The 12,613-nt window shown below is 44.4% G+C and overlaps 1 protein-coding gene across 3 annotated transcripts in view; it reads left to right on the top strand.

Annotated features, from left to right (window-relative positions):
* The first annotated feature begins 2,794 nt into the window (after nucleotides 1-2,794).
* The window catches only part of tjap1 (tight junction associated protein 1 (peripheral)), a 220,193-nt gene continuing 210,374 nt past the window's right edge, over nucleotides 2,795-12,613 (top strand). For 2 of the 3 annotated variants that reach the window (XM_069887923.1, XM_069887921.1), the window contains exon 1: nucleotides 2,795-3,004. The gene's annotated coding sequence lies outside the window, so the exon portion shown is untranslated. The remainder of the gene's footprint in view (nucleotides 3,005-12,613) is intronic. The other variant, XM_069887920.1, reaches the window with a different exon arrangement.

The following is a 12,613-nucleotide window of genomic DNA, read 5'->3' as shown; positions in this document are numbered from 1 at the left end:
TAAAACAAATTACCAATTACCAAAACTAATAATGACGCAAAATCAGTTACTCCCTTTTACAATAGATAACCTTTCCTTTAGAGAATGGGAGAAAAAAGGGATCAAAAGAATAGAAAATTGTTTTTCAGGAAATAGATTATTATCCTTTGAACAAATGAAGGATAAATATAATATAACTCAAGATACAGTGTTGGCATATTACCAATTGAGATCCTACTTGAAGGACAAATTAGAAAGTAGTCTGAGGTTACCAGAGGGAAGTAACTTTGAATATGTGATTACAGATACAATGACAATCAAAAGATTTATAACAAATATGTATATTAAACTGCAAGAAAAGGAGAATGAGGAAACAAATGGTAAAACTAAACAAAAATGGAAACAAGAATTAAATATAAAGATAAAGAAGGAAACATGGGAGATGTTATGCTCTTGAACGATGAGAAATACAATAAATACGAGGTTACGTATGATACAATATAACTGGATACACAGGCTATACATTACACCTCAAAAGTTAAATAAATGGGACCCAACAGTATCTGACAGATGTTTTCGTTGTAAAAAAATGGGAACAACAATTCATGCAATCTGGACATGTGAGAAAGTAGAAAAATTTTGGGAAGATCTAAACCAGATATGAAATAAAATTACAGAAAACAACATACCAAAAAACCCAGAGATCTTCCTCCTAAGTAACATAAAAAATAAAGAATTTGAACTTGATTTGGATGGTGCACAAAAAAGATTTGTTAAGATAGCTCTAGCTCTAGCAAAAAAATGTATTATGTCAACTTGGAAATTGGAAGATAATTTGAGAATACAACAATGGTATGTAGAAATGAATAAATGTATTCCATTAGAAAAAATAACATATAATTTAAGAAATAATATTGAAATAATTGAACAAATATGGGAGCCATACATGAAACACAATAGAGAAAACCTACCGGGGACATCTACCACCTAAATTAACGAAAGGAGAAGGAAATTAAAAGAATTGACTCAGTGGAACTTCTTGTTTATTTTTATTGAATGACAACATTGTTTGACTGGTTTAATGTGTCTTAGATTTTGTACTTTAAATGAATGGGGGGTGGAGGTAGGGAGGGTGGGATGGGAGGAGGGAGGGGGGAGAAAATGACACTGCATATATTTGAAAAGGAAAATGTATGTATCTTGGTCAGTGTGGTTTATGGTGTGAAAAATAAAAAATAACACCATGCATTGGTCGCCAGTCAGTGCCAGATTCCCGGGTCGCCAGTCAGTGCCAGATTCCCGGGTCGCCAGTCAGTGCCAGATTCCCGGGTCGCCAGTCAGTGCCAGATTCCCGGGTCGCCAGTCAGTGCCAGATTCCCGGGTCGCCAGTCAGTGCCAGATTCCCGGGTCGCCAGTCAGTGCCAGATTCCCGGGTCGCCAGTCAGTGCCAGATTCCCGGGTCGCCAGTCAGTGCCAGATTCCCGGGTCGCCAGTCAGTGCCAGATTCCCGGGTCGCCAGTCAGTGCCAGATTCCCGGGTCGCCAGTCAGTGCCAGATTCCCGGGTCGCCAGTCAGTGCCAGATTCCCGGGTCGCCAGTCAGTGCCAGATTCCCGGGTCGCCAGTCAGTGCCAGATTCCCGGGTCGCCAGCCAGTGCCAGATTCCCGGGTCGCCAGCCAGTGCCAGATTCCCGGGTCGCCAGTCAGTGCCAGATTCCCGGGTCGCCAGCCAGTGCCAGATTCCCGGGTCGCCAGCCAGTGCCAGATTCCCGGGTCGCCAGCCAGTGCCAGATACCCGGGTCGCCAGCCAGTGCCAGATTCCCGGGTCGCCAGTCAGTGCCAGATTCCCGGGTCGCCAGTCAGTGCCAGATTCCCGGGTCGCCAGTCAGTGCCAGATTCCCGGGTCGCCAGTCAGTGCCAGATTCCCGGGTCGCCAGTCAGTGCCAGATTCCCGGGTCGCCAGCCAGTGCCAGATTCCCGGGTCGCCAGCCAGTGCCAGATTCCCGGGTCGCCAGCCAGTGCCAGATTCCCGGGTCGCCAGTCAGTGCCAGATTCCCGGGTCGCCAGTCAGTGCCAGATTCCCGGGTCGCCAGCCAGTGCCAGATTCCCGGGTCGCCAGCCAGTGCCAGATTCCCGGGTCGCCAGCCAGTGCCAGATTCCCGGGTCGCCAGCCAGTGCCAGATTCCCGGGTCGCCAGCCAGTGCCAGATTCCCGGGTCGCCAGCCAGTGCCAGATTCCCGGGTCGCCAGCCAGTGCCAGATTCCCGGGTCGCCAGCCAGTGCCAGATTCCCGGGTCGCCAGCCAGTGCCAGATTCCCGGGTCGCCAGCCAGTGCCAGATTCCCGGGTCGCCAGCCAGTGCCAGATTCCCGGGTCGCCAGCCAGTGCCAGATTCCCGGGTCGCCAGTCAGTGCCAGATTCCCGGGTCGCCAGTCTTGTTCAAAGGGCATTGATCCCAACCAACACTATGATCAAGTTCTGGGGCTCATCCTGTACACGATTTGTACCGTGTGATTCCTCTTGAAATGAAAGGCAACATGCCATGTGGCTTCCTACTTACACGAGGACTCCCAAGGCCCTTTACAGCGGGGTATTTTCAATTTTCTCCTAATTTAGAAAAGAGCCCGCCCTGTCAGTTCTTCTCCCAAAGTGCAGGCCTCACACGCTCTGACATTTACCTCTTCTGTGCCCATTCTCGTCCCATCAGACACGACTCCAATCCTACCGACGCCCCGCTCCTCCCGCTCTCCCTCTCTCCCTACGGGTGACGTCAGGTGGCGGGCGCGCACCTGTCGTGTTGTGCTCGTCGGCGGGTCTGCACGCGGGAACGCGCGTTTCCCAGCGTGCCCGGCGGCGGCGGCGGCGGCGGCGCGATGGCGGTTGGTTTTCGGCGAGAGGGGAGCGAGTGATCAGCGGGGCGGCCAGAGAACGGTTGGTGTTGCCGGCGGCCCGACTCGTCCGCACCGGCAGGTCCGGTCCGGTCCGTGCGGGACTCAGCCCGGCCGTCAGCAGGAGCGAGCGGACAACAGGTGAACCGGCAACTATTGAGACTAACTCGTGACGGAGTGCGCTAACTTATTAACTCTGCAGGCGGAGGAGGTGGGGGGTGTAGGGGGGGGGGGGAGGTGTGGGGGGGGAAAGGTGTGGGGGGGAAAGGTGTGGGGGGGGAAAGGTGTGGGGGGGGAAAGGTGTGGGGGGGGAGGGTGTAGGGGGGTGGAAGATGAAAGGGGGTGGAAGGTGTAGGGGGGGAAGGTGTAGGGGGGGGAAGGTGTAGGGGGGCGGGGCAGGGAGGGGGGCGGGGCAGGGAGGGGGGCGGGGCAGGGAGGGGGGCGGGGCAGGGAGGGGGGCGGGGCAGGGAGGGGGGCGGGGCAGGGAGGGGGCGGGGCAGGGAGGGGGGCGGGGCAGGGAGGGGGGCGGGGCAGGGCAGGAGTGATGTGGGCGGGAGGAGGAGGATGGGATGTCGTGGAAGAGATGAGGCAGAGAAGAGAGTGGTGGTGTGAGCGGGGAGGAAGGTAGTGAGGGGGAGGAGTGGGGAGGAAGGGTGTGAGGGGTTAGGGAGGAGGAGTGGGGTGAGTGTGTGGGGTGAGATGGGGAGAGGAGTGGGTGGGACTCGAAGGTGAAGACGTGGGGGTGGAACTACTGGAAGTTACAAAGTTTTGTGACTGGTGGAATTGTGGAGTGGGACTGGTGGGGATCTTATTGGATGGGAGAGGTGCTCGCAAAGGAGTGAGGGTAGCATAGTAGAGGCATGGAGGGTGGGTCCCTGTTGTTCGTTGGGGTGACATAGTAGAGGCGAGGAGGGTGGAGGTTGGGTCCCTGTTGTTCATTGGGGCGAAATGGTTTCCCTGCATTTATGCGATGGGAGGGGATGGGGCATCTTGTTTTGCTTCATGTAAGTTCCTGTGCACAAATGGATGTATCCATTGAGCTACATACAGACTGACCATTTTTAAAAACTTGGATCTTTGTTGAAGATACAAATTTTGCTTATCTGTAACCTTACTGATGAAACCTTGCATTGGTCTCCTTTTTAACCTGGTGGGTAAAGCTGTGTCGAACTGAAAGTTTGAACTTCTCAGACCAGAAATTTGTGGTTTTGTTCTTGGTTTATATTGAATTCTTTCACGTCTATTCTTTGTCCTTATGCTGAGGTAGAGGCTAAACCAACATGGGCAACTGTTGCTGATCAAGAGTCAGAAAGCCCTTGTTATCTAGTCTTATCTAGTTAAACCTTTGATACTTCTTCTGCATTGGTAGTTTGGAGAAATATAGTCAGCATTAATCATGGCACTTTTGAAAGTTGTGCTGATCTTTAAGTGTAAAAATCGTTTCACAAGTTTGTCAACAAAAATATGCAATTAGATTGGTAATTGTTTTGAGCTTTTTTGAATGTATGGGTTTCCTTCTGGAACTCCAGCCAGTTGACGTATTGTACTATTGGTACCAATGGGTAAGTGAGTAGGATGAGAATTGGTTGGGGTGCGGAGAATTTGTGACTTGGGATTGAAGGGATTATTTCAAGAAACAGGATGGAGTCACATCAACAGGACAAATGATTTCCTCATAAAGAAAATGAAAATGAAAAATAAGCCAGAAATGAGTCTGGTGAATCTTCACTGCATTTCTTCTGCAGCATGTTTCTCTGGTAAGGAGTGCAAAATTCCATACTCTGGGTATGGTCTCTCTAAGCCCGACATAAATAGTAAGATAACTTTGCAGTTTGCAATAAAGTGTACAATATGCCTTTCTAATTGCCTGCTGCACCTGTGTATCAGCTTTCAATGACTTGTATACAAGGTCACCGAAGTGCCTTTGACTGTCCACATTTTCCAATCTCACTGATTTTATTAAAAATACTCAGCGTTTGTTTTTTCTCTCTAAGTGGATAATGTCACATTTTGCATATTATGCTCCTCCAGCCATATTGTAGCTCACTCACTTAGCATGTACATATCCTCTTGAATAGTATTTGAATTCTCATCACAATTTATATTCATGTTTTGTCTTTTCATCCCCAGCCAAATTGTGAACAATTGGGTCCAGCCTCTGTTTCCTCCACTGCCTGCCAAGTCTCAATTTGCCAACCTGAGAAAGACCATTTTATTCCTATGCCTTTTTTATGTTAGTTGTTAATTCAGCATTAGCTTATTGCCCTCACAAAGTGGCTTGCATGGTGAAGCCCAGAGTGCATTTCAGAGTGTTTACATGGTTGTGAATCTAGACCCGTATCAATAATGGAGAGAATGCATCACCTCCCAAGTTATCCACCCAGCCAACCTGCCAACCATTTCCTATCCTGTCTATGGCGGAAAAAACACCTGCAGATCCTACATTGGCCTCATTTGTCAGCTGAGAACTGGAGTCGCAGTAATTTATCCTTGATCCCAAGGGACCATCTAAGATGATGATCTTGGCTTGCTTGAATCACAGAAGTTTAAAGCCTGTGGCCCAAGTGCTGAGCAATGCAGTGAATATAGAAGGATGCCGACTGCCTGCCGAAGATGTTGGGCTGATTGACTGACTCATTTTAATGCTGCAGAATTCCATGATTCACAAATTAAAAAATGGCTATTTGCGTGCTGTATTGGTGTGTGTTGAATCATTATGAATGTGAGGAAAAAATATGGACAGGCTTCGGCAATATGGTAACAGTCCTTTGGAACAAAAGACCGCAGAACATTTGAGTTTTACAGTCTCTACGCTTTGAATAATAAGTCTTAATACCGTAGGCAATCAACACGTTTAAAACACTGGTTTAAAAGAAAATCAATTCAATGATTACAGAAGACTTTAATCTTCATGTAGCTATGGTTAATCAAGTTGAGAAGCATGGTCATGAACATTTATTCAGAGTGAATTTAGAATAGTTTCAGAGCTATTTTGTATCTGGTAATAGGTAATGAAACAGGTTTTACAAATGGCCTCAAAAACAATCTCCTTTGAAGTAGAGAGAATTTTGTATTCTGCTTGAAAAAAGGAAGCTTGGGTCTGGGAATTACACTGGAAAGAAGATCAAACTGGCTAAAGTTCCTTGGAGTTCATATTTCAGAAGATCTCTCCAGGAGCCAGCACATCAAAGCAACTGTGAAGAAGATGTCAATATCCCTCAGGAGATGGGAGGAGATTTGGCATGTCATCAAATACTCTATCAAACTACAAAAGGTGCTCTGAAAAGTACACCAGTTCCATCACAGCCTGGGTTGGCAATTTGACTGTCCAGGAATGCAGAAGGTGGCACATGTAGCCAGGTCCATCGCAGGCTCCAATCTCTTATCCGTTAAATAGGTTTGTCTCAAGAAGGCAGCCAATACCATAAAGGATCCCCATCACCCTGGTCTCAGGCAGAAGGTGCAGAAGCCTGAAGACCAGCACCACTAGGTTCCAGAACCATTCTTTCCAACAGCAATCAGATTCTTGAACCTCCCTTGTTACACCAATCATGGACTGCTCCAACACCATAAAAGGACTGACTGCACTATTGCAGTCACCTTTTCTTGCTCCAAGATAACTGAATATTTATTATCCATCTATCTTTTGTATTTATTGCCTTTCTAATTCAGTTTATGTATACTATTGTAAATGAAGTACTTGTTTGGATGCATAAAGAAAGAATTTTGGAGCATATGTACAATGTAGAATGTACAGTATTTTAAAATAAACTTGCTATTGTTAAAGTTAACTTGGTCATATTATCAGGAAAGCAATACAGCAGTGGAAGTCGTGCAAAATGATTACACATTCATTCATCATTCAGGTGCCTTACCGTTCCATGTGGGCAATCATGTCTCCATCCGTCACAATCTCTGACCCTCTGAATTGTAGTTGTTCCCTCCCTTATTCTCCTTCAGTGAAGGCTCCATCTTTGAAATAAGACTGTTGTCGATGTTGAGTTCATGATTATACAAGGGAAAAATACTGGATGGGTAACCCTGGCCATTGATCAGATTCATCTGCCCAATGTTTTTTGTTTTACAACTATAAATTTCAATCTGTAGAATCTGCAATCCATGGCTTCATGTGACCCTGACTGGGAGGCTAAGCAGGTACTACACCTCACCAAGGATGACTCTTAGGGTATTTGAAGGAAGGAGCGCCTTGCACCTCCTTTTGCTGAGCAATTGCACAGCACCGATACGGATACACATTAAATGGAGCAGAAATTTTATTTAAATGGGAAAGATTTCAAGAGAAGCATGAAGCAACAGTGGCTAACCAAGGAAGTTAACAAGAGTATTAAGTTGAAAGAAAAACATTTAATTAGGCAAAAACTTGAGGTAGATATGGACTGGATAAATTCAGCAAACATAGGGAGGTTATGATGAAATTGTACAAGGCATTGGTGAGGCCAAATTTGGAGTACTGTGTACAGTTTTGGTCACCAAATTATAGGAAAGATATAAACAAAATAGAGAGAGTGCAGAGAAGGTTCATGAGAATGTGGACAGGATTTCAAGGTTTGAGTTACAGGGAAAGGTTGTGCAGACTGGGGCTTTTTTCTCTGGAGCGTCGAAGATTGAGGGGGGACTTGATAGAGGTGTTTAAGATTTTAAAAGGGACAGACAGTAAATGTGGATAGGCTTTTTCAATTAAGAGTGGGGGAGATTCAAACTAGAGGGCATGGTTTAAGATTGAAGGGGGAAAATTATAAGGGGAACATGAGGGGAAATTTCTTTACGCAAAGGGTGGTGGGGATGTGGAATGAGCTTCCGACAGACGTGGTCGAGGCGGGATCATTGGTTACATTTAAGGAAAGACTGGATAGTTACATGGATAGGAGAGGACTGGAGGGGTATGGACTTTGTGCTGGTCAGTGGGACTAGGAGCGTGGGGATTTGTTACGGCATGGACTAGTAGGGCCGAACTGGCCTGTTCTGTGCTGTAAGTGGTTATATGGTTATAATGAAGAAAATAAATGGAAACTTGTGAGGGGACATAAAAATGGAGAGAAAATGGAGTTTCTTTAAGTATATAACAATGTGAACATCCTATTTATGCTGAATAATCCTGGGGAGGAATGAAATATCACATCATGAGAGGATTGGTTTTGGCAAATTAATATGGCTTAAGACTATGAATCTCCTGATCTGGACAATATGCATACTTGGAGCCCAAAAGTGGCTGCTGAGAAAGTAGATGTATAATTATCTTTCAAGAATCTGGATTCTGGAGAAGTATCAGAAGATTGGAAAACTGCCAGTAAATTATTGCACTCTTGACAAAAAGTGAGCAACTACAAATTGTCTGAAACATTTGCTCCTGTACTTTTTCCTTCTCTTATCTTTTCAACTCATCCCTAGTCTCTCTCTCTGCCTGTCTCTCCACTTTTCACACTTTGCATCCTATAACCTATCACCTCTGGGGCCCCTCTCCAGATTATTTTCCCCTTTGTATCTGCAATTTCACCATTTTATCTTAATCTTGAGAAAGGGTGTCAACTTGAAATGTTGACTGACCATTTCTACTCAACGCTGTTCTCACTCTCCACTTGAGTTTCTCCAGCAATTCTTTACTAAAGATTCTAGCATTTGGAGTCTTTGTGTTAGTCAAACATCCATAATTGGGAAAAAGGTTAGAATCAATTATTAAGTAAGTAGTAGCAGCATATTTGGAAAATTATTTCATTTGGGCAGATTCAGCATCGTTTCCTGAGGGGAACATCTACTGCCATTAGACCAGCCCTCGCCTGCATCTCCTGCACATCTGCCCTGGCCCCCTCTCCTTCCCCACCACTCCCACAGACACACCTTGTCCTTGCCTACTACCCCACTAGCCTGCGCATCCATTCTATCATTCTTCACAATTTTTGCCACCTACAAAGGGATCCCACCACCAGACACATCGCCCCTCTCCACTTTCTGCAGGGATCGCTTCCTCTGCGGCCCCCCTGTCCATTCATCCTTTGGTATACACCTGTGACCACGAGAAATACTGCACTTGCACCTCTTTCCTCACCACTATTTGGATCCAAACAGTTCTTCCAGAATTTTTTTGTGAATGCACGGGTCATTTACAGCATCTGGTTTTTCGGGTGTGACCTCCTCTACATCAATGAGACTGGACGCAGTCTGGAGATCATCCATCGAGCACCTTCACTTTGCTACAACAGCAAGGACCTCTCAGTGGCTAACCCCACTTTAATTCCACACCCCATTGCTACTGACATGTCTGTCTCAGGCCTCATGTACTGCCAAGTTGAGGCCACCCACAAATTGCAAGAACAATGCTTTGTATTCTTTTATGGCAGTCTCCAACCAGATAACATCAATATCAACCCTCTATTTATGTTAAACCCTGCCCTTGGTCTCCCTCTTTCCCTCATCCCACTGTCTCCCTTCCTCTAGCTTTCCACCCCCTTGGTTCAGAGAGCTCTGTCTTAGCCCTCTCTCCCTATCACTTCTCAGCTTCTTTTTCTTCTACCCTCTCACCTATATCCATCTATTAACTCTTACCAACTAGTCTGTGCTCTTCCTCTCATCTGCCTGATCTTCAGCACTCCTTGGAAAGGTCTCAGACCTGAAATGTTTCCTGCCTTTTACCTCCAATGGAAACTGCGTTTTGTGTAGTGCATTAGATTGTAGCAATTGCAAATTTTCTTGTTTACCTCTGATTGCTGTATGTAGTTCTGGATGGCCAGCTCCAAAAAGGATATCAATAGGTTGGAAGGAACAAAGAGGAGATTTATTCAGATGCTTGAGTTGTAGGGAAAGTTTGGATAGGGTGGGTCGTAGAGCAACACTATTAAAGCTCAAGTGACCTGAGTTCAAATCCGCTGCGGTTTCCAGGTGCTCCCATATTCCAAAGATAGATGGGCTAGTGGGATAATTGGTCACATTAGGTGTAATGAGGTGCATAGACTTGTGGGTTGGAAGGGCCTGTTACTGTGCTGTATCTCTAAACTTGAGAAAATTTTAATTTAAAAACATTCATTTCCTGCACTATAGGAGGCTGAGGTGACCTTAAGGAGATTTATAAAATAATGAGGGACATGGATAAAGTGAATCCTCTTAGTCTATCACAGGGTAGACAGTTTTTGAACTGGTGGGCATAGGTTTAAGGGGAGAGATTAAAGGTGGACCTGAGGGCAGTCCATATCTGCAATGTGCTGCCAGAGGAAACGGTAGAATCAGGTACAGTTACAGCATTCAAATGAAAAATGTTCAAATCATTTAGGAAGAATGAAAGAACAGTATTTAAATAGGGAAACAGCTCCAGTACAAAGGGATTTTGTGTTTATTGGTCTTTCTGTAATAGGGTTTGGAATCTGTTGTGCAAAAGTGAGTCATTGGGCCACTTTAAATCTATGCCCCCTAGGTTTTGACTTCCCACCCATGGAAAATGCTTGTACACTCTCTGGCCCTGAAAAATTTGTGAACCTTTCTAATGTAATTCCTCAGCCTTCGACTATCCAAATCAGAATTTATTGTCATGAACATGTCAAAAAAATTAGCTATTTTGCAGCAGTGTGTCATGGGTACAAAAATTGCTAGAAATCACATTTAAAAAAATAAATAATTTAGTGAAAAGAAGAGAAAAAGTGTCTATGGTTCATTGTCCATTCAGAAATCTGATGGTGGAGGGGAAGAAGCTGTTTTTGTACTGTTGGGTGTTCGTTCCTGTGATGGTGACAGTGAAAAGGTGTGGTCTGGATGATGATGGTCCTTGATAAGAGATGCTTTCTTTTAGATGCTCTTAATTGAGTGGATAATGCCCATGAAGGCATTGGCCAAATTCACAACTCTGTGTAGCCTCTTCCTGTCTTGTTCATTGTCAGCTCCATACCAGACAGTGATGCAACCAGACAGAATGTTCTCCACAGTATACCTGCAGAAATTTACAAGTTTTTGTTGAGATGCCATATCTCCTCAAATTCCTAACGAAGTATTATAGCCACTGGTGAGCCGCCTTCATGATTGCATCAACATGATCTTTAGAGATATTGACACCCAGGAATTTGAAGTTCTTTACCATTTACTATTTATTCTTTGTTCTTTATCCAGTAATAATAAACATAATCAAATCTCTCCATGTCTAAACTCTGTGTTCCAGACCACACCTGGTGAATCACTTAATACTTTTTCCAGTGCTACCATATCCTTCCTGTGGTGTGGCAACTAGAACTTTACTTGATACTCCATGTGGTCTCACCAATGATTTGTACAGCTCTCATACACAGGTCTCAGCCTATGCAGGGAAGCATGCCATATGCTGTGTTATCTACCTATCAACCTGTGTCACCTGTTTCAAGGAGCAATGAACTTGCATCCCAAAAACTGTACAGATCGTGAAATCACTCCTATTAGCATTTGACATCCCAAGATTCATAACGTTACCTCATGCTTGTCTGCGTGAAATTCTTTTCTATTCCCCACTATTTTAAAAAGGAAGATGGTGGAAAACTTGGGTATGTGTTAGCCTGATATTAGTTGTAGAGAGAACGCTAGAATTTATAATGAAGGATGTGATATCAAGGCACCAGGAAAATGGTATTATTGAACAGAGCCAACATGAATTTAGGAAAGGGAAATCCTGCTTGATGAATCAATTGGAGCTTTTCTTTATCCAAATAGAAAATAACTACTGGCTTCCACTGATCTATTCTACTACAGCAGATGAATGGAAGCTAGTAGATATTGTCCATTTGGGTTTTCAGGAAGTGTTCAATTAGATCCCACTCAGGAGGTTGAAAAACAAGGTTGGAGGACATGGAAAATGTAATATATTAGCATGGATTGCTCATTAGTTAACAACTAGAAAATAATAGCCAGGTATTAGACAGGTCTTTCTCAGGTTGGTAGGCTGTGACTGGAGTACTGCAGAGGTCAGTGTTTGGGCCTCAAATATTTTGCAATCTGTCACAATTCGAGGGGACCAAATGCAACATTTTTAGTTTTGCAGATGATACAGGACAAGGAATAAGAGTAATTGATGAGACATGGATAAGGCAAGTGAGTGGGCAACAACACATCAGAATGAACACAATGTAGAAAAAATTAGGTTATCCACTTTGGGAGGAAAAATAGAAATGTTGGATGATATATAATAATCACCCAACATTTCTGTTTAATCCTCCCAACATTTGGGAAATCATGTTCAGAGGGACCTGGATGTTCTTCACATTACAGAAAGTTAACATGCAGAAGACAATTTGAAAGATAAATGATATGTTTATTGAAAGAGTAAATAAATCTTACAATATTGAATGATGAGATCATGCCTGAGGTAATTTTGGATGTTAAATTTGCTATAGAGAGAATGCAGTGAACACTTGCCAAATTGGATCTTGGGATAGTAGATCTTTGGGGTGTGTTGAGAGGTTGTGTACACTAGGCCTCTATTTTGTTGAGTTTGTAAGAATGAGATGTGACTTCATTGGAATGTACAAAATTCTTCGACAAGTTAACAGGGTGAGTCGATGGAGGAGTTGAGAGCTATGGGTCACTATCTCAAAAGGAAGTGGTAGGCATTTTAGACTGAGATGAAAAACTTCCTCATGAGAGCAGGGTTTTGCATGTTAAAAATTCAATGTTCAGAAGCTGTGGAAGTTTACAGTATCTTTGACTACATAAATGGGAACAATGGATATCTGAATAATGGATGAATCAAGGAAAATGGGAATAGGAAATATTAATGAATTTGAG

The sequence above is a fragment of the Narcine bancroftii genome, chromosome 6 (genome assembly GCF_036971445.1).
Source record: "Narcine bancroftii isolate sNarBan1 chromosome 6, sNarBan1.hap1, whole genome shotgun sequence".
NCBI lineage: Eukaryota > Metazoa > Chordata > Chondrichthyes > Torpediniformes > Narcinidae > Narcine > Narcine bancroftii.
The sequence above is the reverse complement of the archived record's forward strand: the minus strand, read 5'-3'. Positions and strand labels throughout refer to the sequence as shown.